A 23,152-nucleotide genomic window follows, 5' to 3' on the forward strand; every position below is an offset into this window, starting at 1 on the left:
GAAAAACTTACGAAGGGTTCAAAGAACTAGGTAATGATAGAGATCTAAAAGGTTATAAGGCTATCAGGAAGGAGCTGAAGAAAGAAATTAGGAGAGCCAGAACAGGCCATGAGCAGGCCTTGGCAGACAGGATTAAAAAAAACTCCAAGGCATTCTACAAGTATGTGAAGAGCAAGAGGATAAGTCATGAGAGAATAGGACCAATCAAGTGTGACAGTGGAAAAGTGTGTATGGAACCAGAGGAGATAGCAGAGGTACTTAATAAGTACTTTGTTTCAGTATTCACTATGGAAAAGGATCTTGGCGATTGTAGGGATGACTAACAGCGGACTGAAAAGCTTAAGCATATAGATATTAAGAAAGAGAATGTGCTGGAGGTTTTGGAAAATATCAAGTTGGATAAAGCACCGGGACCAGATGAGATGTACCCCAGGCTACTGTGGGAGGCGAGAGAGGAGATTGCTGAGCCTCTTGCGATGATCTTTGCATCATCAATGGGGATGGGAGAGGTTCCGGAGGATTGGAGGGTTGTGGATGTTGTTCCATTATTTAAGAAAGGGAGTAGAGATAGCCCAGGAAATTATAGACCAGTGAGTCTTACTTCAGTGGTTGCTAAGTTGATGGAGAAGATCCTGAGAAGCTGGATTCATGAATATTTGGAGAGGCATAATATGATTAGGAATAGTCAGCATGACTATTTGAATTTTTTGAGGATGGCCTAAACACATTGATGAAGGAAGAGCAGTGGATGTAGTGTATATGGATTTCAGCAAGGCATTTGATAAGGTACCCCATGAAAGGCTTATTGAGAAAGTAGGGAGGCATGGGATCCAAGGGGATATTGCTTTGTGGATCCAGAACTGGCTTGCCCACAGAAGGAAAAGAATGGTTGTAGATGGGTCATATTCTGTATGGAGGTCGGTCACCAGCAGTGTGCCTCAGGGATCTATTGTGGGGCCCCTACTCTTTTATAAATGACCTGGATGAAGAGGTGGAGGGATGGGTTAGTAAATTTTCTGATGACACAAAGGTTGGGTGTTGTGGATAGTGTGGAGGGCTGTCAGAGGTTACAGCGGGACATTGATAGGATGCAAAATGAGGCTGAGAAGTGGCAGATGGAGTTCAAACCAGATAAGTGTGAAGTGGTTCATTTTGGTAGGTCAAATATAATGACAGAATATAGTATTAATGGTAAGACTCTTGGCGGTGCGGAGGATCAGAGGGATCTTGGGGTCTGAGTCCATTGGACATTCAAAGCTGCTGCACAAGTTGACTCAGTGGTTAAGAAAGCATACGGTGCATTGGCCTTCATCAATTGTAGGATTGAGTTTAGGAGCCGAGAGGTAATGTTGCAGCTATATAGGACACTGGTCAGACCCCACTTGGAGTACTGTGCTCAGTTCTGGTCGCCTCACTACAGGAAGGATGTGGAAACCATAAAAAAGGATGCAGAGGATATTTACAAGGATGTTGCCTGGATTGGGGAGCATGCCTTATGAGAATAGGTTGAGTGAACTCGGCCTTTTCTCCCTGGAGCGACGGAGGATGAGAGGTGACCTGATAGAGGTGTATAAGATGATGAGAGGCATTGATCGTGTGGATAGTCAGAGGCTTTTTCCCAGGGCTGAAATGGCTAGCATGAGAGGGCACAGTTTTAAGGTGCTTGGAAGTAGGTACAGAGGAGATGTCAGGGGTAAGTTTTTTATGCAGAGAGTGGTGAGTGCGTGATATGGACTGCCCGCGATGTTGGTGGAGGCAGATACGATAGGGTCTTTTAAGAGACTCCTGGACAGGTACGTGGAGCTCAGAGAAATAGAGGGCTATGGGTAACCCTAGGTATTTCCTAAGGTAAGGACATGTTCAGCATTGCTTTGTGGGCCAAATGGCCTGTATTGTGCTGTAGGTTTTCTATGTTTCTATGCTGTCCCATGGCACACTCCCAGAGTACAGGTTAGGTAGAGAGTGAAAATCCCTCTACACTATTCCATCACACACTCCTTAATATGCACTGAGCATACACACTTTATTAAGTACACCTGCACACCTGTTTGTTGAAGCAAGTATCTAATCAGCCAATACTGTGGCAGCAACTCGATGCATAAAAGTATGTCGACAAGGTCAAGCGGTTCAGTTGTTTTCAGAACAAACATCGACTGTGGAATGATTGCTGGTGCCAGACGGGGTGCTTAGAGAATCTCAGACATTGCTGATTTTTTTGAGTTTTCATGCCAAATAAACTCTAGAGTTTACAGAGAATAGTGCAAAAAACAAAAAAAAATCAGCGAGTAGCAGTTCTGAAGGCAAAAACACCTTGTTAATGAGAGATCAGAGGAGAGTGGCCTGACTGCTTCAAGCTGATAGTCACTCAAACAACCACACGTTACAACAGTGATGTACAAAGGGCAAACATATACGTGCAACACATTGAACCTTGAAGTGATTAGTCGACAGCAGCAAAAGACCACGAACATACATTCAGTGACCACGTTATGAGGAACAAGAGGTGACAATACAGTGGCCACTGGGGTTTACCTTACTCATGCCTGACAGCCACGGGAACTGACACACACACATGCACTGTCCATCACACACTCCGAAACAACTTTCTTGGGCTTGTTTTCTCTTCACAGCCCTGGAGAATTAATCTTTTATATTTTTTCTCTCTCCTTTAATATCTTTCATTTTTCCCTCTGCTCTTTCTGTTGCAGAATTCCCCCCCCCCACCATCACATTGTTCTTTCTTCATGTAGCTCGCACTGTGCTCCTCACACTCATGCTCCCTTTAGCTTAGCCTTTCCCCGCCTCCCCCTTTGTCTTCATGTCAGAGTTGATGATCGCCTCAATGAAACTTGGAAATAGAGGGGTCTTTGTTGGGAAACTGAATGCAAATCAGCAGCTACACAAAACCAGTTGAACTCTGTGAGAGGGAGTAGAGAAGGGCAGAGCCAGGGAGACTCACAAAGGCACCCATTAAGATGTGTACACAGAGTCATGGAACACAACAAAGCTCCCATCTAAAGAAGAGAAATAGCACGGGTTAGAGAGAGAGAGTGAAGCTCCCTTTACACTGTCCCATCATACACGTCAGGGGCATGGGTCCGACACAGAGCAAAGTTCCCTCTATACTATCCCATCACACACTCCCAGGGTACGGGTCAGACACAGAGTGATACTCCCTCTACACTGTCCTATCACACACTCCCTCTACATTGTCCCATCATAAACTCCCAGGGCACAGGTCAGACACAGAGTGAAGCTCCCTCTACACTGTCCCATCACACACTCATATAACCATATAACAATTACAGCACGAAAACAGGCCATCTCGGCCCTTCTAGTCCATGCCAAATGCTTACTCTCACCTAGTCCCACTGACCCGCACTCAGCCTATACCCCTCCATTCCTTTCCTGTCCATATACCTATCCAATTTTACTTTAAATGACAATACCAAACCTGCCTCTACCACTTCTACTGGAAACTCGTTCCACACAGCTAACACTCTCTGAGTAAAGAAGTTCCCCCTCATGTTACCCCTAAACTTTTGCCCCTTAACTCTCAACTCACGTCCTCTTGTTTGAATCTCCCCTACTCTCAATGGAAAAAGCCTATCCACGTCAACTCTATCTATCCCCCTCATAATTTTAAATACCTCTATCAAGTCCCCCCTCAACCTTCTACACTTCAAAGAATAAAGACCTAACTTGTTCAATCTTTCCCTGTAACTTAGGTGCTGAAACCCAGGTAACATTCTAGTAAATCTTCTCTGTACTCTCTCTATTTTGTTGACATCTTTCCTATAATTCGGTGACCAGAACTGTACACAATACTCCAAATTTGGCCTTACCAATGCCTTGTACAATTTTATTTTTCATTTTTAGAATATTTTTATTAATACATATTCTTCTACAACTATAGAATAATACAAAACTTCAACAAATTAATATGTATACAATTAATAGAGCTGAAGGGGGGAAAAAACCCCCATTAGGAATCAACCCCCAGAAGCAATACGTTTAACCATCATCTAGATATATAGAAAAAAGTCATCAACCGCCAATTCACATTTTTTTTTAAAAAGGTAATAAAATTGGAAGGAAATCATATAGAATAATTCAAATTAAATGGTAATATTTGGCAAAAGAACCCCATTTTCTCTCAAAATCAAATCGAGGTTCAAAAGTTCTACTTCTAATTTTTTCCAAACTGAGACATAACATTACTTGAGAAAACCATTCAATTAATGTAGGGGAAGAGATATCTTTCCATTTTAATAAAATAACCCTTCTTGCCAACAATGTAACAAATGCAATTACATGTTGATCTGAAGATGAAATACCCTGAATATGATGCGGAACTATTCCAAATAGAACAATTAGTCTATTAGGTTGTAAATTAATTTTCAAAGCTTTAGAGATTGTAGAAAATAAAGATTTCCAAAACAGTTTTAATGAAGAACATGACCAGAACATATGTGACAAAGTAGCTACTTCTGTTTTACATCTATCACAGTAATTATCTACACTAGAAAATATTTTAGATAGTCTCTCCTTTGTTAAATAATAACGATGGACAATTTTAAATTGAATTAAACAGTGATTGGCACATATAGAAGAATAATTTACGTTTTTCAAAATTCGAACCCAATCTTCATTCACAAAAGTCATATTAAGTTCTCTCTCCCAATCTTGTTTAATCTTTAGCCTTGTACAATTTTAACATTACATCCCAAGTTCTATACTCAATGCTCTGATTTATAAAGGCCAACATACCAAAAGCTTTCTTCACCACCCTATCCACATGAAATTCCACCTTCAGGGAACTATGCACCATTATTCCTAGATCACTCTGTTCTACTGCATTCTTCAATGCCCTACCATTTACCATGTATGTCCTATTTGGATTATTCCTACCAAAGTGTAGCACCTAACACTTATCAGCATTAAACTCCACCTGCCATCATTCAGCCCACTCTTCTAACTGGCCTAAATCTCTCTGCAAACTTTGAAAACCTACTTCATTATTACAATGCCACCTACCTTAGTATCATCTGCATACTTACTAATCCAATTTACCACCCCATCATCCAGATTATTAATGTATATGACAAACAACATTGGACCCAGTACAGATCCCTGAGGCACACCACTAGTCACCAGCCTCCAACCTGACAAACAGTTATCCACCACTACTCTCTGGCATCTCCCATCCAGCCACTGTTGAATCCATTTTACTACTACCACTACTACTACTCCTAGGACAGAGGTCAGTCACAGAGTGAAACTCCCTCTGCACTGTCCCATCATAAGACCATAAGAAATAGGATCAGTAGACCATTCAGCCCATCGAGTCTGCTCCACCGTTCAATCATGGGCTGATCCAATTCTTGCTGTCATCCCCACTCCCCTGCCTTCTCCCCATACCCTTTGATGCCCTGGCTAATCAAGAACCTGTCTATCTCTGCCTTAAATGCATCCAGTGACTTGGCCTCCACAGCTGCTCATGGCAACAAGTTCCACAGATTTGTCACCCTCTGACTAAAGTAATTTCTCCACATCTCTGTTCTAAATGGACGTCTTTCAAACCTGAAGTCATGCCCACTTGTTCTAGACTCCACTACCATGGGAAATAACTTTGCCATATCTAATCTGATCAGGCCTTTTAACATTCGGAATGTTTCTATGAGATCCGCCCTCATTCTCCTGAACTCCAGGGAATACAGCCCAAGAGCTGCCAGACGTTCCTCATATGGTAACCCTTTCATTCCTGGAATCATTCTCGTGAATCTTCTCCGAACCCTCTCCAATGTCAGTATATCCTTTCTAAAATAAGGAGCCCAATACTCCAAGTGTTGTCTCACGAGTGCCTTATAGAGCCTCAACATCACATCCCTGCTCTTATATTCGCTACCTCTAGAAATGAATGCCAACATTGCATTCGCCTTCGTCACCATCGACTCAACCTGGAGGTTAACCTCTAGGGTATCCTGTACAAGGATTCCCAAGTTCCTTTGCATCTCTCCATTTTGAATTCTCTCCCTATCTAAATAATAGACTGCCGGTTTGTTTCTTCCACCAAAGTGCATGACCATACAGTTTCCAACATTGTATTTCATTTGCCACTTCTTTGCCCATTCCCCTAAACTATCTAGGTCTCTCTGCAGCCTCTCTGTTTCTTCAACACTACCCGCTCCTCCACCTATATTTGTATCATCAGCAAATTTAGCCATAAATCCATTAATCCTATAGTCCAAATCATTGACATACATTGTAAAAAGCAGCAGTCCCAACATCGACCTCTGTGGAACTCCATTGGTAACTGGCAGCCAGCCAAAATAGGATCCCTTTATTCCCACTCTCTGTTTTCTGCCAATCAGCCAATGCTCCACTCATGCCAGTAACTCCCCTGTAATTCCATGGGCTGTTATCCTGCTAAGCAGCCTCGTGTGCAGCACTTTGTCAAAGGCCTTCTGAAAATCCAGATACGGCATGTCCACTGCATCTTCTTTGTCTACTCTGCTTGTAATTTCCTCAAAAAATTGCAGTAGGTTAGTCAGGCAGGATTTTCCTTTCAGTAAACTATGCTGGCTTTGGCCTATCTTGTCATGTGCCTCCAGGTATTCTGTAATCTCATCCCTTAACAATCGATCTCAACAACTTCCCAACCACTGATGTCAGGCTAACAGGTCTATAGTTTCCTTTCTGCTGCTCCCCACCCTTCTTAAGTAGTGGAGTAACATTTTCAATTTTCTAGCCACCCGGTACGATGCCAGAATCTATCGATTCTGGAAAGATCATTGTTAATGCCTCCGCAATCTCTCCAGCTACTTCCTTCAGAACCTGAGGGTGCATTCCATCAGGTCCACCCTCAGATCATTAAGCCTTCTGAGCACCTTCTCAGTCGTAATTTTCACTGCACATACTTCACTTCCGTGACACTCTTGAATGTACGGTATACTGCAGATGTCTTCCACTGTGAAGACTGATGCAAAATATGCATCTTTCGCCATTCACCTTTCCAGCACTTAGCTTCATCCCACCCCCTTTGGTCTTCTCCTATCATTTCCCATTTCCCCCTCCCCCCACTACTTTCAAATCTCTTACTATCTTTCTCTTCAGTTAGTCCTGACGAAGGGTCTCGGCCCGAAACGTCGACAGTGCTTCTCCTTATAGATGCTGCCTGACCTGCTGTGTTCCACCAGCATTTTGTGTGTATTGTTTGAATTTCCAGCATCTGCAGATTTCCTCGTGTTTGCAAAATATGCATTCAGTTCTTCTGCCATCACTGCGTCTCTCATTACAATATTTCCAGCATCATTTTCTATTGGTCCTATATCTACCCTCAACTCTCTTTAACCCTTTATATACTTAAAAAATCTTTTAGTATCTTCTTTGATATTAATCACCAGCTTCCTTTCCTAATTCATCCTTTCCTTCCTAATGACCTTCTTAGTTTCTGGGAAAAGGCACCGAAGCATTTGGGCTCTCATGACCAGACTATGTAACAGTTTCTTCCCCCAAGCTATCAGACTCCTCAATACCCAGAGCCTGGTCTGACACCTTACTGTCCTATTGTCCTGTTTATTATTTATTGTAATGCCTGCACTGTTTTGTGTACTTTATGCAGTCCTGGGTAGGTCTGTAGTCTAGTGTAGTTTTTTTTCTGTGTTTTTCTTTTACGTAGTTCAGTGTAGTTTTTGTACTGTGTCATGTAACACTATGGTCCTGAAAAACATTGTCTTGTTTTTACTGTGTACTGTACCAGCAGTTATGGTCGAAATGACAATAAAAGTGACTTGACTTGAAAAGCAGACTGAACAATAAGTCAACAACAATATCATACACTCCTGGGGTTAGACACAAAGTGAAGTTCCCTTTACACTGACCCATCATACACTCCCGGGGTCAGACACAAAGTGAAGTTCCCTTTACATTGACCGATCATACACTCCCGGGGCATGGGTCAGACATAGAATGAAGCTCCCTCTGCACTGTCCCATCATAAACGCCCAGGGCACAGGTCAGACACAGAGTGAAGCTCCCTCTACACTGTCCCATCACACACTACATCTACACTGTCCCATCACACACTTCCTCTACACTGTCCCATCACACACTCCCTCTTCACTGCCCCATCATACACTCCCAGGACATGGGTCATACACAGAGAAGCTCCCTCTACACTGTCCCATCACACACTACATTTACACTGTCCCATCACACACTTCCTCTACACTGTCCCATCACACACTCCCTCTTCACTGCCCCATCATACACTCCCAGGACATGGGTCATACACAGAGAAGCTCCCTCTACACCGTCACATCACACACCCCCTCTACACTGTCCCATCACACACTCCCTCTTCACTGTTCCATCATACACTCCCAGGGCACGAGCCAGACATTGAGTCAAGCTCCCTCTTTACTGTCCCATTACACACTCCCAGGACATGGGTCAGTCACAGAGTGAAGCTCCCTCTGCACTTTCCCATAAGACATAAGAACATAAGAAATAGGAGCAGGAGTCGGCCATCTGACCCGTCAAGTCTGCTCCACTATTTAACAAGATCATGGCTAATCTGGCCATGGACTCATCTCCACCTACCTGCCTTTTCCCAATAACCCTTAATTCCCCATCTATGCAAAAATCTATCTACCGTGTCTGAAGTATATTTACTGAGGAAGCCTCTGCTGCTTCATTGAGGACAGAGTTCCAGATTCACCACTCTTTGGGAAAAGCAGTTCCTCCTCATCTCCATCCTAAACCTACTCCCCCAAATCTTGAGGCTATGTCCCCTAGTTCTAGTCTCACCTAGCAGTGCAAACAACTTTCCTGCTCTATCTTATCTATCCTTTTTGTAATTTTATATGTTTCTATAAGATCTGCTCTCATTCTTCTGAATTCCAGTGAGTACAGTCCCAGGCAACTCAATCTCTCCTCATAGTCTAACCCCCTCATCTCTAGAATCAACCTGGTGAACCTCCTCTGCACTGCCTCCAAAGCCAGTATATCCTTCCTCAAATAAAGAGACCAGAACTGCACGCAGTACTCCAGGTACAGACTCACCAGTACCCTGTACAGTTGCAGCATAACCTCCCTCTTAAATTCAATCTCATTAAGTGGGTGAAGGCCAACATCTCATTTACGTTCTTGATAGCCTGCTGCACCTGCAAACCAACCTATTGTGATTCATGTACAAGCACTCCCAAGACCCTCTGCACAGCAGCATGCTGCAATCTTTTACCATTTAAATAATACTCTGATCTTCCATTTTTTCTTCAAATGTGGATGACCTCACATTTACCAACATTGTACTCTAACAGCCAGACCCTTCCCCACTTACTTAACCTATAACTAAGTTAACCTTATGACTTCTGCCATTTCTTTCAGTACCCTGGGATGCATTCCATCATGACCAGGGGGCTTATCTATCTTCAGGCCTACAAATTTGCACAACACTACCTCTTTAGTGATAGCTGTTGTATCAAGGTCCTCACCTCCTATCACATCCATAACATCTCTCCTTGGCATGTTAGACATCCTCAACCGTGAAGACCGACACAAAATAATCATTTAAAGCCTCGGCCATTTCCTCATTACCCAATATCAAATCCCCCTTCTCGTCCTCCAAGGAACCTACGTTCACTTTAGTCACCTTATTCAGCTTTATATAATTATAAAAACTTTTACTATCCGTTTGTATATTTTGTGATAGTTTATTTTCATAATCTATCTTCCCTTTCTTTATTGTTCATTTATTGGTTCTTTGTTGCTTTTTAAAGTTTTCCTAATTTTCCAGTTTCCCACTACTCTTGGCGACTTTGTATATATGAGCTTTCAGTATGATGCCTTCTTTTAGTTCCTTAGGTACCCAAGGTTGGCTCTCCCCACCCTTACTGTCCTTGCTTTTAACTGGAATATACTTTTGTTGAGCACTGTGAAAAATCTCTTTGAAAGCCTTCCACTGTTCCTCAACCATCCCACCTTATAGCCTGTGTAATCAGACACTCCCATGATGCACTCCCAGAGCATGTGTCAGACACAGAGTGAAGCTCCCTCTACATTGTCTGATCATGCATTCCCAATTAACAGACACAGAGTGAAGCTCCCTCTACACTGTAGCATCACACGCTCCCAGGATAGGCTGCCTGTAGGGCTGGAAGGAGTCGAGTGAGAGGGTTAATGGTGGATGTGTTTCCCGGTGTGTGTATGCGGGGAAAGGTTGCTCTGCTGCTGATTCCCACGATATGTTTGGTGAGCTGTGCATCTATACTGACATTGTCACTTATGAATACACCCTCTCTGGTAGTGCAGTACTTGATACTAATCTCTGCCTGCACAGTGTGGGACTGAACAAAAGTTCTTTTAATGCATTTGGAAATGGCAAAGATCTCTCAGCGATTAACTTGTCTCAATATTGGTCCTACTAAGATCAGTTGTGATATTTCTCCATTTTAACTGGGTGAATGGATAAAGGATCATAGCCAGAATGATTGCTCAGCAGGCAGCAGATCAAACACAGAGTGAAACTCCCTCTACACTGTCCCATCACACACTCCCAGGGCACCGGTCAGACACAGAGTGAAGCTCCCTCTACACTGTCCCATCACACACTCCCTGGATTGGTAGTGCACTTTAAGGAGTGGAGTACCAAACTGAGTTGTTGGCTCTGGAGTGGTGAAAGCTGAGTGGATACCTAAGAGAGATTTATAACAGAGAGCCAATGCTCTTTTCCCAGAGTTGAAAGGTCTTATACTAGAGGCATATGTTTAAGGTCAGAGGGGGTGTAAAAGCAGATGTGCAGGCTAAGGTTTTTTTAAATCACAGAGTATGATGGGTCCCAAGAATGAGGTGAACTAGTTAGGTGGGAGAGGCAAGTACAACAGAAGTGTTCAGAGCGTTTTGGATAAGCACATGAATGTACAGAGCATGGAGGAATATATAAGTTGGAACGGCAAAAAGGTTGATTTTACTGAGGCATTTTCTTGTTAGTTTCCTTAGATCACAATATCATGTTGGGCCCAACATCCTCTTCCTTTGCTGGATTGTTGTGTGTGAGAGAGAAAGAGAGAGGAAGAACGAGCGCATGGGGGAAGGGTGTTTGTGTGCGAGTGTGAGTGCATGCGTGTGTGTGTGCATGTGTGTGCATCTGCATGAGTGTGTGTGTGTGTGTGTGTGTGTATCCCCAGTGAATGTGTACATCTGGTATGTGAGTGCACACGTGTTAGCCTGGGGTATACATGTATGGAAACATGCACATGCCTGCAGTGTCTCTCTGAGTGCTGTTTACATCAATTACTGTCCTGTCTCACAGGTATGGGTGTGGTTAAACACCGGGATTTTGCACAGTGGGGGACAGATTTTTAAAAATGATTTTACACACCCACAGAGACAAAAGAATCTCATGAATTTATTCATTGTAATTCAAAACAAACAATGAATTGTAAATGATACGAGAGAATGGCAAACAAGAGAAAATCTGCAGACGCTGGATGCTGCAGATCCTGCTGAAGAGTCTCGGCCTGAAACATCGACTGTACTTTTCCATGGATGCTGCTGGCCTGCAGAGTTCCTCCAGCACTTTGTGTCTGTTGCCAGACAATTGTTAGACGATGTGGAGGGAGGTTCACCCTGTGTCTGATCTGTGCTCTAGGAGTGTGTGTTGGGATAGTATAGAGGGAGCTTCACTCTGAGTCTGACCTGTACCCCCCCCCCCCCCCCCCCCCCCAGTGTGGGTTGGGACTGTGTAGAGGGAACTTCACTCTGAGTCTGAACTGTGTCCTGGGAGTGCATGACAGTACGGGGAGTGAATTGATTGCGAACTGAAGGGCTGGTCACATGAATACTTGGTATGCTGGCTTGGATCAGGCCCTTGTTGTCCTTGAGAACAGAGGAACTGTCACGACTGACAGATTCTTCTGTTTAGCTGAGCCGATTATAAATGTAAATCAGCGGAAATGAGAGGGAACCAGATACGGCGGAAGGGAACATTGGGTCTTCGCTGTACCAGATAAAGGCTCTCTTCATCTGCATGGGGAAGGACCGGGGCCAGCTGAAACCAAACCTCCACTTCATTGTGGCTGTGCTCAATACCAGGCACACTTGCTGGTCGGGGGCTAGGAATCCCGAGGCTTTTTAACTAGCTCAGACTACCTTATTTCAATCTTCCTTCCTCCCATTTGTCCTGTATCTTTCCCTCACCAACTCTGTTGTCTTCTTTCCCTCCTTCTTTGCCCATCTCTATCTACTCCCCCTGTATCTCTGCACACTCAGTCTCTCTCTTTCATGCTTGCTCTCAGACTATCTTCTCCGAACCATAGCAGCCGGATGGATTGTCAGGTTGGAAGCTGACTGCCTATTCAGCAGTGGAGAGGGTCACAGTCATTAATCGGTGAGCTTCCCCCCCCCCCCCACCACCACCCAGCCCATCAATCACAGCTGAGCCGCTGAATGCAGTGAGGAAGCCTTGATTGTGAGAGCTTTTCCATTACTGCATTCGTCCACAGAAACTGTCAAGTTACCTTGGAAACAGGCAGTGTAGGCCAGAAGGTCAAGGGTGAGAGGGGGATGGGGAGGGAGAATGCAAGGGAAGGAGTGAGGGAGGAGTGAAGGAGAGAGGCAAAAAGCAAGGGAGAGAGAGACACACACACGGGGAGGGCAGCAAGGGAGGGGAAAAGGGGAGGAAGAGGGGGAGGAGAGGGAGCAAGAGCAGACAGAATGGGAAGCAGGAGTGGTAGTGAAGAGGGGCACAGGTAAAGAGGGAGAGGGAGTAGGAATGGAGAGTTGAGGAGGGACAAGAGAGGGGAAAGAGGGAGTGAGAGAGCAGCAAGAGGGAGGCAAGTGAAGGGAGTAAAATGGGGATGAAGAAGGGGAGAGGGGTCTGGAGAGGGCAGAGGGAGGGAGAAGGGGAGATAGGGAGGAAAGAGTGAGAACAGGGAAAAGCAGATAGTGAGGGGGAGTGTGGAGAAAGTGGAAGAAGGGAGGGGTAGTGAAAATGGGGAGAGAGAGGGGGCATGGAGTGAGGGAGAGGGGGAAGGGGCAGAGACAAGGAGAAACCAGGGTAATGTGGGGAATAGATTACATGTGTGGAGAGGGGAGACAGGAGTTGTGTGGAAGGGGGAAAAGGGGAGATTGTGTAGTGGTGGACAGGGAAGAGGCAGAGAAGAGGGACAGGGAAGTGGGGAGAAATGTGTAGGCAGGGAGGGAGGAGTGGGAAAGGTTAGTGGAAGACATTAGGGTGAAAGTAGGGTGGAGGGGGGAGAGGGGGGTGGATGAGGAGAGATATTTGAAATGGGGCTGCAAGGGGGAAGGAGTGGATGAGAGAGGGTAGAAAGGGGAGAGGAAGGAGGATAAGAGAGGTAGTGATCAAGTGGGAGGGGAATAAGAGAGCAAGAAGTAAAAAAGGGTGACAGAATAAAGTGGCTGGGTATGAAGGCATGAAGGTGAAAAGAGAGGGGAAGGGGAAGATAGGAAAAGAGGGAACAGGGTAGGGAGACATTGGGAGGAGAACAGGATCTTCCTCCTCACACTCCCCACCCCTCCCATCCCCTCTTTAACTTGTGTCGATGACTGAAGAATATCTGGGTACAACACAGCGTCAGGGTCAAATGCAAGGAAGCCTCACATTCCGCATCCTTTCTCTCCCTTGGACCAGTGGCATGTTTGGCTTTAAGCTCTTTCACAGAGTGATTAGATCAAAGGTAGATCAATAGATCTTCCAACAACCCCCAGTTTTTGGACTGAGGTTTTGCACTGATTAGGGACAGAGGGGAACAGTAAACTCTGTCCCAAGCAAAATTCTGAGATCTTTGTGTGAGAGGGTGAACTTGGGGTATCCAGAAGAATTTAAATATTTAGATTTTCCATTACCCGTAATAAGATCCAAATGAAAGTGATACACCAACAAGGATGAAGGATTGGCAAACTCACAAGAACTGTCAGTCAGTGCTGGGGTCATGAGGACCATTGAGACTCACTACTTACAGGAAGGAGATGGGTGTTGCTAATTTAGCAGACAATACTCAGGTAGGAAAGTTGTGTGGACACAGGTCACAAAAGAGGTCAAGGTCCACAGTCACATCAAATTGCCCAACCAGTGCTCAGGTGGAACTGCTCCAGGTCTCATCTGTGCTTTCCCATCAAGCTCAGTCCCCAACCTTTCAAACATACTTCCACTTTTTCCTCAAACTAAACCCCTGTGATCCATTCTCTACATATTCCACAGGAGGAGAATTCCCAAGACTCATCATCCTCTGAGAGAGGATCTTATGAACCACAGGTTTATATGACCACTTTTAATCCTGTCACTCTGTTTCCTCATTTGTGGCTCTCTCACTGGTGGAAACATTCCAAAATCTACTCTCTCTGCCCCTCAGGATGTTGTCTATTTTGCAGGATCACGTCATTCTTTGAAATTACATTAAAATCAGATTTAAGTTCTTTAACCACTCATGAAAGGACAAGTCCTCATCCCAGAAACTAGCCCCCTGAATTTGTTTCACGACTCTTGGTATATTGCATATTCAACAGAGGGACCAAAACTATGCAGAGTACCCAGGTGTAGTAGACTTGCAAACAGCCTGTATACTGTAAAACACATTTCCCCATTCCCTGTAAACCAAACAGCAAAGTTACCACTGATGGGGCAGGGAAGGTAAGACCCCTGGGGTAGTGAGGTTGGTGACACAGAAGGCTATGTAGATAGATAGAGGGGACAGAGGCTGGGTGTGGAGTGATGTGGTGTCCCTGTATACAGCAAGCAGGATGTTGCATGTGAGCACAGTGAGTCACTTCAGGGAAAGTGGTTGGATACTGATTTTTACAGGGGATGGGGTGTACAGTGGAGAAGGAAGAGTCAATGGGGGAGGGTTTATTTGTTGCAAGGAAGCTGAGGGGAGATCTGACGGAGGGACAGAAAATCATGTAAAGCTGAGATAGTGGAGACCATGAGACCTTCATTTAAATGGTAGAGTGATGGGCTTTAGGATGGGGTAAGGTTCAGAGGGAATCTGGGAGAGAATGTTTCCCCCAGCGGTGGTTTGGAACCTGGAATACACTGTTTGAGGGGATGATGGAGGCTGTGACTCTCACAACTTTGAAAAAGTAATCTAAACCTATACTTGGATCAGTAAGGTAAAATTGGATTGGTTTATTATTGTCACATATAGTGATAAGCTTGTTTTTGCACACTGATCATACAGATTAATTACAGAATGCATTGAGGTAGTTTAAGGTGAAACAATAACAGAATATACAACAGTTACAGAGAAAGTCCAGTGCAGGCAGAAAATAAGCAGCAAGAATTAGATTGTCAGCTCAAGAATCTATCTTATCATCTTAGGGAACATTTCAACAATCTTATAACAACAAAATAGAAATTGTACTTGAGCCTGGTGGTTTGTGCTTTCAGGATTTTACTATCTCTGCCTCTTACCCCTTCAGGGACATGTTCATTCAACTATCTCAATTTTAAACACCTCCTATTTATCACACATTGTTACCTATTCCCTCACTCCACCCTTCCAAGCAGCTGCCCGTAGTCTACCTCTCCCAGGTCCTGTCTTACACTATTGAAATCTGTCCTGCAGTTTAGGCCTTAAATTAAGAACTGATTTTCCTACTGTCTGTACTACTGTCTAGCTCAATAAACAATGGTCACCACGTTTCATAGTACAACAAGGAATACAGACCCTTCTCCAGTAGGAGATTCTGAGAAGTCTCTTGAAATTTTGCCCCCCCCCCCCACCATGTCCATTCACTAAGGCAATTCAATCAAAGTTAGGAAAATTAAAAGACTGAGTGTCAAGGGAGGGTCTTGGCCCTAAACATCAACTGTTTATTCTTTTCAGTAGATGCTACCTGACCTGCTGAGTTCCTCCAACATTTTGTGTGTTGCTTTGGATTTCCAGCATCTGCAGACTTTCTCATGTTTGGGACTCTACTACTAAATTCTATTATCTAAATAAGAGTCAGCCTCTTCACCATCCCATCACATGGGTTAGGCAGAGAATGAAGCTCCCTCTACACTCTCACATCACACACTCTCAGGATATAGGCTAACACAGAATAATACAGGCCCTTTGGCCCATGATGTTGTGTCAGCCTTTTAACCTACTTCAAGATAAATTTAACCCTTCTAACCCCCATAGAATTCCATTTTCCTTTCATTCATATACCTATCTGAAAGTTTCTTAAATGTTTCTAATATAACTGCATCTACCTCCATATCCTTCCTAGAATGAGGCAAAAGAACTGAACACAATATTCCAAGTGTGGTCTAAGCAGGTTTTGGATCTACAACTTTACCTTATGTCTTGAACTCAATCTGCCAACTAATGAAGGGAAACACACCATACACCTTCCTAACTACCCATCAACTTGTTGGCAATTTTGAGGGATCTATGGAGATGGACCCCAAGAGCTATCTTTTCCTCTTCACTGCTAAGAATCCTGCCAAAAACACTGTATTCTGCCTTCAAATTTGACCTTCTGGAGTGAATCACCATACTTTTCCAGAATGAACTCCATCTGCCACTTCTCAGATCAGCTCTTCTTATCTCTGTCCTGTTGTAACCTATGACAACATTCTACACTATTCACAGTATCACCAACCTTCAAGTCATCCACAAACTTACTACTCTACCCTTCCACTTCCTCCATCCAAGTTATTTATAAAAATCATGAAGATCAGGGGTCCTAGAACAGATCCCATGGATTTTAATGAGGCATTTGATAACGTTTTCCATGGTAAACTCATTCAGAAAGTTATGAGGCCAAAGATCCAGGGACTCTGAATTGTGGGTTCAGAATTGGCATGCCCACAGAAGGGACAGGGTGGACTATCCGCATGGTCTATAATTCCCAGGATTATCCCTTACCTTTCTTGAACAAAGGAATAACATTTGCCACCATCCGATCTTATGGTACTACTCCTACGGCCAGTGATGGCACAAAGATCATCACTAAAAGGCACAGCAATCTCTTCCCTCACCTCCCGCAATAACTTTGATATATCCTGTCTGACCCGGGGACTCAGCTATCCTAAAGCTTGTCAAAATTTCTAGCATATCTTTTTGCCTAACATCAATACATTCTAGCATATCAGCCTATTTTATGCCATCCTCAGAAATGCCAGAAGTTCCAGCACATCTTTCCTAACATGTGCCAGCACATCAGCTTGTTTTACACTGTTCTCACAAACATCAAGATCCCTCTCACTGGTGAATACTAATGCAAAGTATTCGTTAAGGACCTTCCCTATCTCCGACTCAAAGCATGATTCTTCTTTTATCTCTGATTGGCCTACTTTACCCAGTCATCCTCCTTTTCTTCACAAGTGCCTTGGGGTTTTCTTTAATCCTACTTGCCGGGGCTCTCTCATTTTGCCTCTACTTCTTTTAAGAAAGTTCTTCAGCTCCTTTCTGGCTACCTTGTTACTCTCTAGAGTCCTGTCTGATCTTGCTTCTGAAACATTAAGTGTGTGTATTGTTTCCCCTCTTGACCAATTATTCCATATCTCTCGTCAGCCATGGCTCCTTCACTCTACCATCCTTTCTCTGCCTCAATGGGACAAACCTAACCAGAACCCATAGCAACCCTTACATTTCCATTGTGTGTAATTTATTTATTACATTGATGATCTTGTACATTTGTTCCCAATCCAAAGGATGGGATGGAGAAGAGGAGAGCTGTCGTCATTGGAGACTCTATAGTCAGGGGAGCAGACAGGAGATTTTGTGGACATGAGAAGGACACCCACATGGTTTGTTGCCTCCCGGGTGCCAGGTTCCGGGATGTCTCTGACCGGGTGCATGACATCCTGGTACGAGAGGGAAAGCAACCAGAAGTCGTGATACATGTTGGTACCAATGACATAAGCAGGAAGAGGGATGAGGTCCTGAAGTGTGAGTTTTGGGAACTTGGCAGAAGGCTGAAGAACAGGACCACAAGGGTGGTGTTCTCAGGATTGCTGCCAGTGCAACGTGATTGTGATGGTAAGAATTGGAGGAGATGGCAGTTGAATGTGTGGCTGAGGAGTTGGTGCAGGGGGCAGGGTTTTAGATTTTCGGACCATTGGGATCTCTTCTGGGGAAGGTGGGACCTGTACAGATTGGATGGGTTGCACCTGAACTTGAGGGGGAGCAATATCCTTGCAGGTAGGTTTGCTAGCATGGTTCGGGAGGGTTTAAACTAAGTTGCAAGGGGGATGGGACCCAGAGCGATAGAGCAGTGAAAGAAGTGCATGGAGTAAAGCCAGATCTAACATATAGAGAGGCTTTGAGGAAAGAGAAGCAGAATAAAGGGTGTAAAGGTAGTAAGGTAGAAGTGCTAAAGTGTGTGTACTTCAATGCAAGAAGCATCAGGAACAAAGGTGATGAACTGAGAACTTGGATACGTACATGGAATTATGATGTAGTGGCCATTACAGAGGCTTGGCTGGCACCAGGGCAGGAATGGATTCTCAATATTCCTGGATTTCAGTGCTTCAAAAGGGATAGAGAAGGGGGAAAGGGGAGGAGGGGTGGCATTACTGGTCAGGGATACTATTACAGCTACAGAAAGGGTGGATAATGTAGCAGGATCCTCTTTTGAGTCAGTATGGGTGGAAGTCAAGAACAGGAAGGGACCAGTTACTCTACTAGGGGTATTCTGTAGGCCCCCTGGTAGCAGCAGAGATACCGAGGAGCAGATTGGGAGGCAGATTTTGGAAAGGTGCAAAAATAACAGGGTTGTTATCATGGGTGACTTTAACTTCCCTAATATTGATTGGCACCTGATTAGTTCCAAGGGTTTAAATGGGGCAGAGTTTGTTAAGTGTGTCCAGGATGGATTCCTGTCACAGTATGTTGACAGGCCGACTAGGGGGAATGCCATACTAGATCTAGTATTAGGTAACGAACCGGGTCAGGTCACAGATCTGTCAGTGGGTGAGCATCTGGGGGACAGTGATCACCGCTCCCTGGCCTTTAGCATTATCATGGAAAAGGATAGAATCAGAGAGGTCAGGAAAATTATTAATTGGGGAAGGGCAAATTATGAGGCTATAAGGCTAGAACTTGCGGGTGTGAATTGGGATGATGTTTTTGCAGGGAAATGTACTATGGACATGTGGTTGATGTTTAAGGATCTCTTGCAGGATGTTAGGGATAAATTTGTCCTGGTGAGGAAGATAAAGAATGGTAGGGTGAAGGAACCATGGGTGACAAGTGAAGTGGAAAATCTAGTCAGGTGGAAGAAGGCAGCATACATGAGATTTAGGAAGCAAGGATCAGAAGGGGCTATTGAGGAATATAGGGTAGCAAGAAAGGAGCTTAAGAAGGGGCTGAGAAGAGCGAGAAGGGGGCATGAGAAGTCCTTGAGTAGGGTAAAGGAAAACCCCAAGGCATTCTTCAATTATGTGAAGAACAGAAGGATGATAGGAGTGAAGGTAGGACCGATTAGAGATAAAAGTGGGAAGATGTGCCTGGAGGCTGTGGAAGTGAGCGAGGTCCTCAATGAATACTTCACTTCGGTATTCACCACTGAGAGGGAACTTGATGACGGTGAGGACAATATGAGTGAGGTTGATGTTCTGGAGCATGTTGATATTAAGGGAGAGGAGGTGTTGGGAGTTGTTAAAATACATTAGGACGGGTAAGTCCCTGAGGCCTGACAGAATATTCCCCAGGCTGCTCCACGACGCGAGGGAAGAGATTGCTGAGCCTCTGGCTAGGATCTTTATGTCCTCGTTGTCCACAGGAATGGTCCCGGATGATTGGAGGGAGGCGAATGTTGTCCCCTTGTTCAAAAAGGGTAGTAGGGATAGTCCGGGTAATTATAGACCAGTGAGCCTTACATCTGTGGTGGGAAAGCTATTGGAAAAGATTCTTAGAGATAGGATCTATGGCCATTTAGAGAATCATGGTCTGATCAGGGACTGTCAGCATGGCTTTGTGAAGGGCAGATTGTGTCTAACAAACCTAATACAGTTCTTTGTGGAGGTGACCAGGCATACAGATGCAGTGGATGTGATCTACATGGATTTTAGTAAGGCATTTGACAAGGTTCCACACAGTAGGCTTATTCAGAAAGTCAGAAGGCATGGGATCCAGGGAAGTTTGGCCAGGTGGATTCAGAATTACCTTGCCTGCAGAAGGCAGAGGGTCGTGGTGGAGGGAGTACATTCAGATTGGAGGGTTGTGACTAGTGGTGTCCCACAAGGATCTGTTCTGTGACCCCTACTTTTCGTGATTTTTATTAACAACCTGGATATGGGGGTAGCAGGGTGGGTTGGCAAGTTTGCAGACGACACAAAGGTTGGTGGTGTTGTAGATAGTATAGAGGATTGTCAAAGATTGCAGAAAGACATTGAAGAGAAGACGCAGAAGTGGGCTGAGAAGTGGTAGATGGAGTTCAACCCGTTGAAGTGTGAGGTGGTAGACTTTGGAAGGACAAACTCCAAGGCAGAGTATAAAGTAAATGGCAGGATACTTGGTAGTGTGGAGGAGCAGAGGGATCTGGGGGTACATGTCCACAGATCCCTGAAAGTTGCCTCACAGGTAGATAGGGTAGTTAAGAAAGCTTATGGGGTGTTAGCTTTCATAAGTCGAGGGATAGAGTTTAAGAGACGCGATGTAATGATGCAGCTCTATAAAACTCTGGTAAGGCCACACTTGGAGTACTGTGTCCAGTTCTGGTTGCTTCACTATAGAAAGGATGTGGAAGCATTGGAAAGGGTACAGAGGAGATTTACCAGGATGCTGCCTGGTTTAGAGAGTATGGATTATGATCAGAGATTAAGGGAGCTAGGGCTTTACTCTTTGGAGAGAAGGAGGATGAGAGGAGACATGGTAGAAGTGTACAAGATATTAAGAGGAATACACACAGTGGACAGCCAGTGCCTCTTCCCCAGGGAACCACTGCTCAGTACAAGAGGACATGGCTTTAAGGTAAGGGAAGGGAGGTTCAAGGGGGATGTTAGAGGAGGGTTTTTCAGTCAGAGAGTAGTTGGTGCGTGGAATGCACTGCCTGAGTCAATGGTGGAGGCAGATACACTAGTAGAGTTTTACAGACTGCTGGACAGATATATGGAGGAATTTAAGGTGGGAGGTTATATGGGAGGCAGGGTTTGAGGGTCGGCACAACATTGTGGGCTTAAGGGCCTGTAATGTGCTGTACTATTCTATGTTCAATGTTTACACACCCACACTCCTGCCTAATAGCATCATAATTCTCCCTCCCCCAATTGGATGCTTTTCCATACCATTTCCTCCTATCCCTGTCCAAGGCTCTGGTAAAAGCCAGGGAGTTGTGGTCACTGTGTCCGGCGTGCTCTCCCACCAAGATATCTGTCGCTTGACCAGGTTAATCACCTTGTACTAGATCCAGTATAGCCTCTCAGTATATTGTGTTAGGAATCCTTCCTGGACACACATAACAAATTCTGTCCCATCTAAATGTTTTGCACAAATGAGGTGCCAAAACTTGGGAAAGTTGAAGTCACTCATGAATATGAGTGCTCCTTTCCAAAATCTGCCTCCCGATCAGCTCCTCAATCCCTCTGCAGATAATGGGGAGGGGAGATTCTATAGAAATCTCCCAATAAGGTGACCTCTTTATGACTTCACCCAAACTGACTCAGTGGATGATCCCTCCCTAATGTCCTCCTTTTCTGCAGCTGTAATATTAGGCCCAATTAGTAATTCTGCTCCCTCACCTCTCTTACTTCACTCCCTGTCACTTTTGAAACATCAAAACTCTGGAATATCCAGCAGCCATTCCCTTCCCTTGTGACAGCATCTGTAATGGCATATGATAGCTTGTAGTTCCATGCATTGACCCAAGGAGAAACTTCATCACCCTTGTAGTTCCAGGTACTGACCCATGATCAAATTTCATCTCCCCTTGTAGTTCCATGTACTGACACATGTTCGAATTTCATCTTCCTAGTAGTTCTATGTACTGACCCATGATCAAATTTCATCTCCCCTTGTAGTTCCATGGTCGAATTTAATCTCCCCTTGTAGTTCCATGTAATGACCCCAGGTGAAAGTTCAGCATCTTTGTAGCTCCATGTAATGACACATGGTTGAATTTCATCTCCCTTGGGGTTCCATGTACTAACCCATGGTCAAATTTCATCACTCTCGTTCCTAATATTTCTTGCTTTTTATATTTCATCTCATCTAACCAAATGCATTTATGTGTATGATTCCTCACAGTCTCTCTACAGACTGCATCTACATTTACACCAACTGCTCTATTCTCTGACCTATCAGTCTGCTTTCCATCCCAGGTTAATCACCCCTCCACAGCCCTAGAAGACCTGCTCACATGGATATTGGTTCCACTTGGGTTCAGGTGTAACCCATCATTTTTGTACAGGTCACACTTTGTGCAGATGAGATCTCATAAATCTGAAACCCTGCCCATCTGCCAAATTATAACCATATAACAATCACAGCACGGAAACAGGCCATTCCGGCCCTCCTAGTCCGTGCCGAACTCTTAATCTCACCTAGTCCCACCTACCCGCACTCAGCCCATAACCCTCCACTCCTTTCCTGTCCATATACCTATCCAATTTTACCTTAAATGACACAACTGAACTGGCCTCTACTACTTCTACAGGAAGCTCATTCCACACAGCTATCACTCTCTGAGTAAAGAAATACCCCCTCGTGTTTCCCTTAAACTTTTGCCCCCTAACTCTCAAATCATGTCCTCTCGTTTGAATCTCCCCTACTCTCAATGGAAACAGCCTATTCACGTCAACTCTATCTATCCCTCTCAAAATTTTAAATACCTCGATCAAATCCCCCCTCAACCTTCTATGCTCCAATGAATAGAGACCTAACTTGTTCAACCTTTCTCTGTAACTTAAGTGCTGAAACCCAGGTAACTTACCAGATAATTATCCTTATCTTACCATCACTGATGCGTGGCAGATGCAGCAATCCAGAGATTACTACCCTTGAGTTTACATCTTTTATCTTCCAACCTAGCTCCCTATATTCACTCTTTAGGACCTCATCCCTTTTCTTTCCTATGTCATTAGTTCTAATGTGTACCACTCCCCTTAGAATTAAATAGAATCAATCTGAGGCTTCCATGAACCTGGCACCTGGGAGACAAAATGCCATATGTAAGTCTCTTTCACATCCACAGAATCTCC

At 44.4% G+C, this 23,152-nt stretch overlaps 1 protein-coding gene across 1 annotated transcript in view; it reads left to right on the forward strand.

Moving 5' to 3' along the window:
- The window catches only part of LOC140717441 (ATP-sensitive inward rectifier potassium channel 10-like), a 32,552-nt gene that overhangs the window by 5,595 nt on the left and 3,805 nt on the right, over window positions 1–23,152 (forward strand). The gene's annotated exons all lie outside the window — the stretch shown is intronic.

The sequence above is a fragment of the Hemitrygon akajei genome, chromosome 27 (assembly GCF_048418815.1).
Source record: "Hemitrygon akajei chromosome 27, sHemAka1.3, whole genome shotgun sequence".
Lineage (NCBI taxonomy): Eukaryota > Metazoa > Chordata > Chondrichthyes > Myliobatiformes > Dasyatidae > Hemitrygon > Hemitrygon akajei.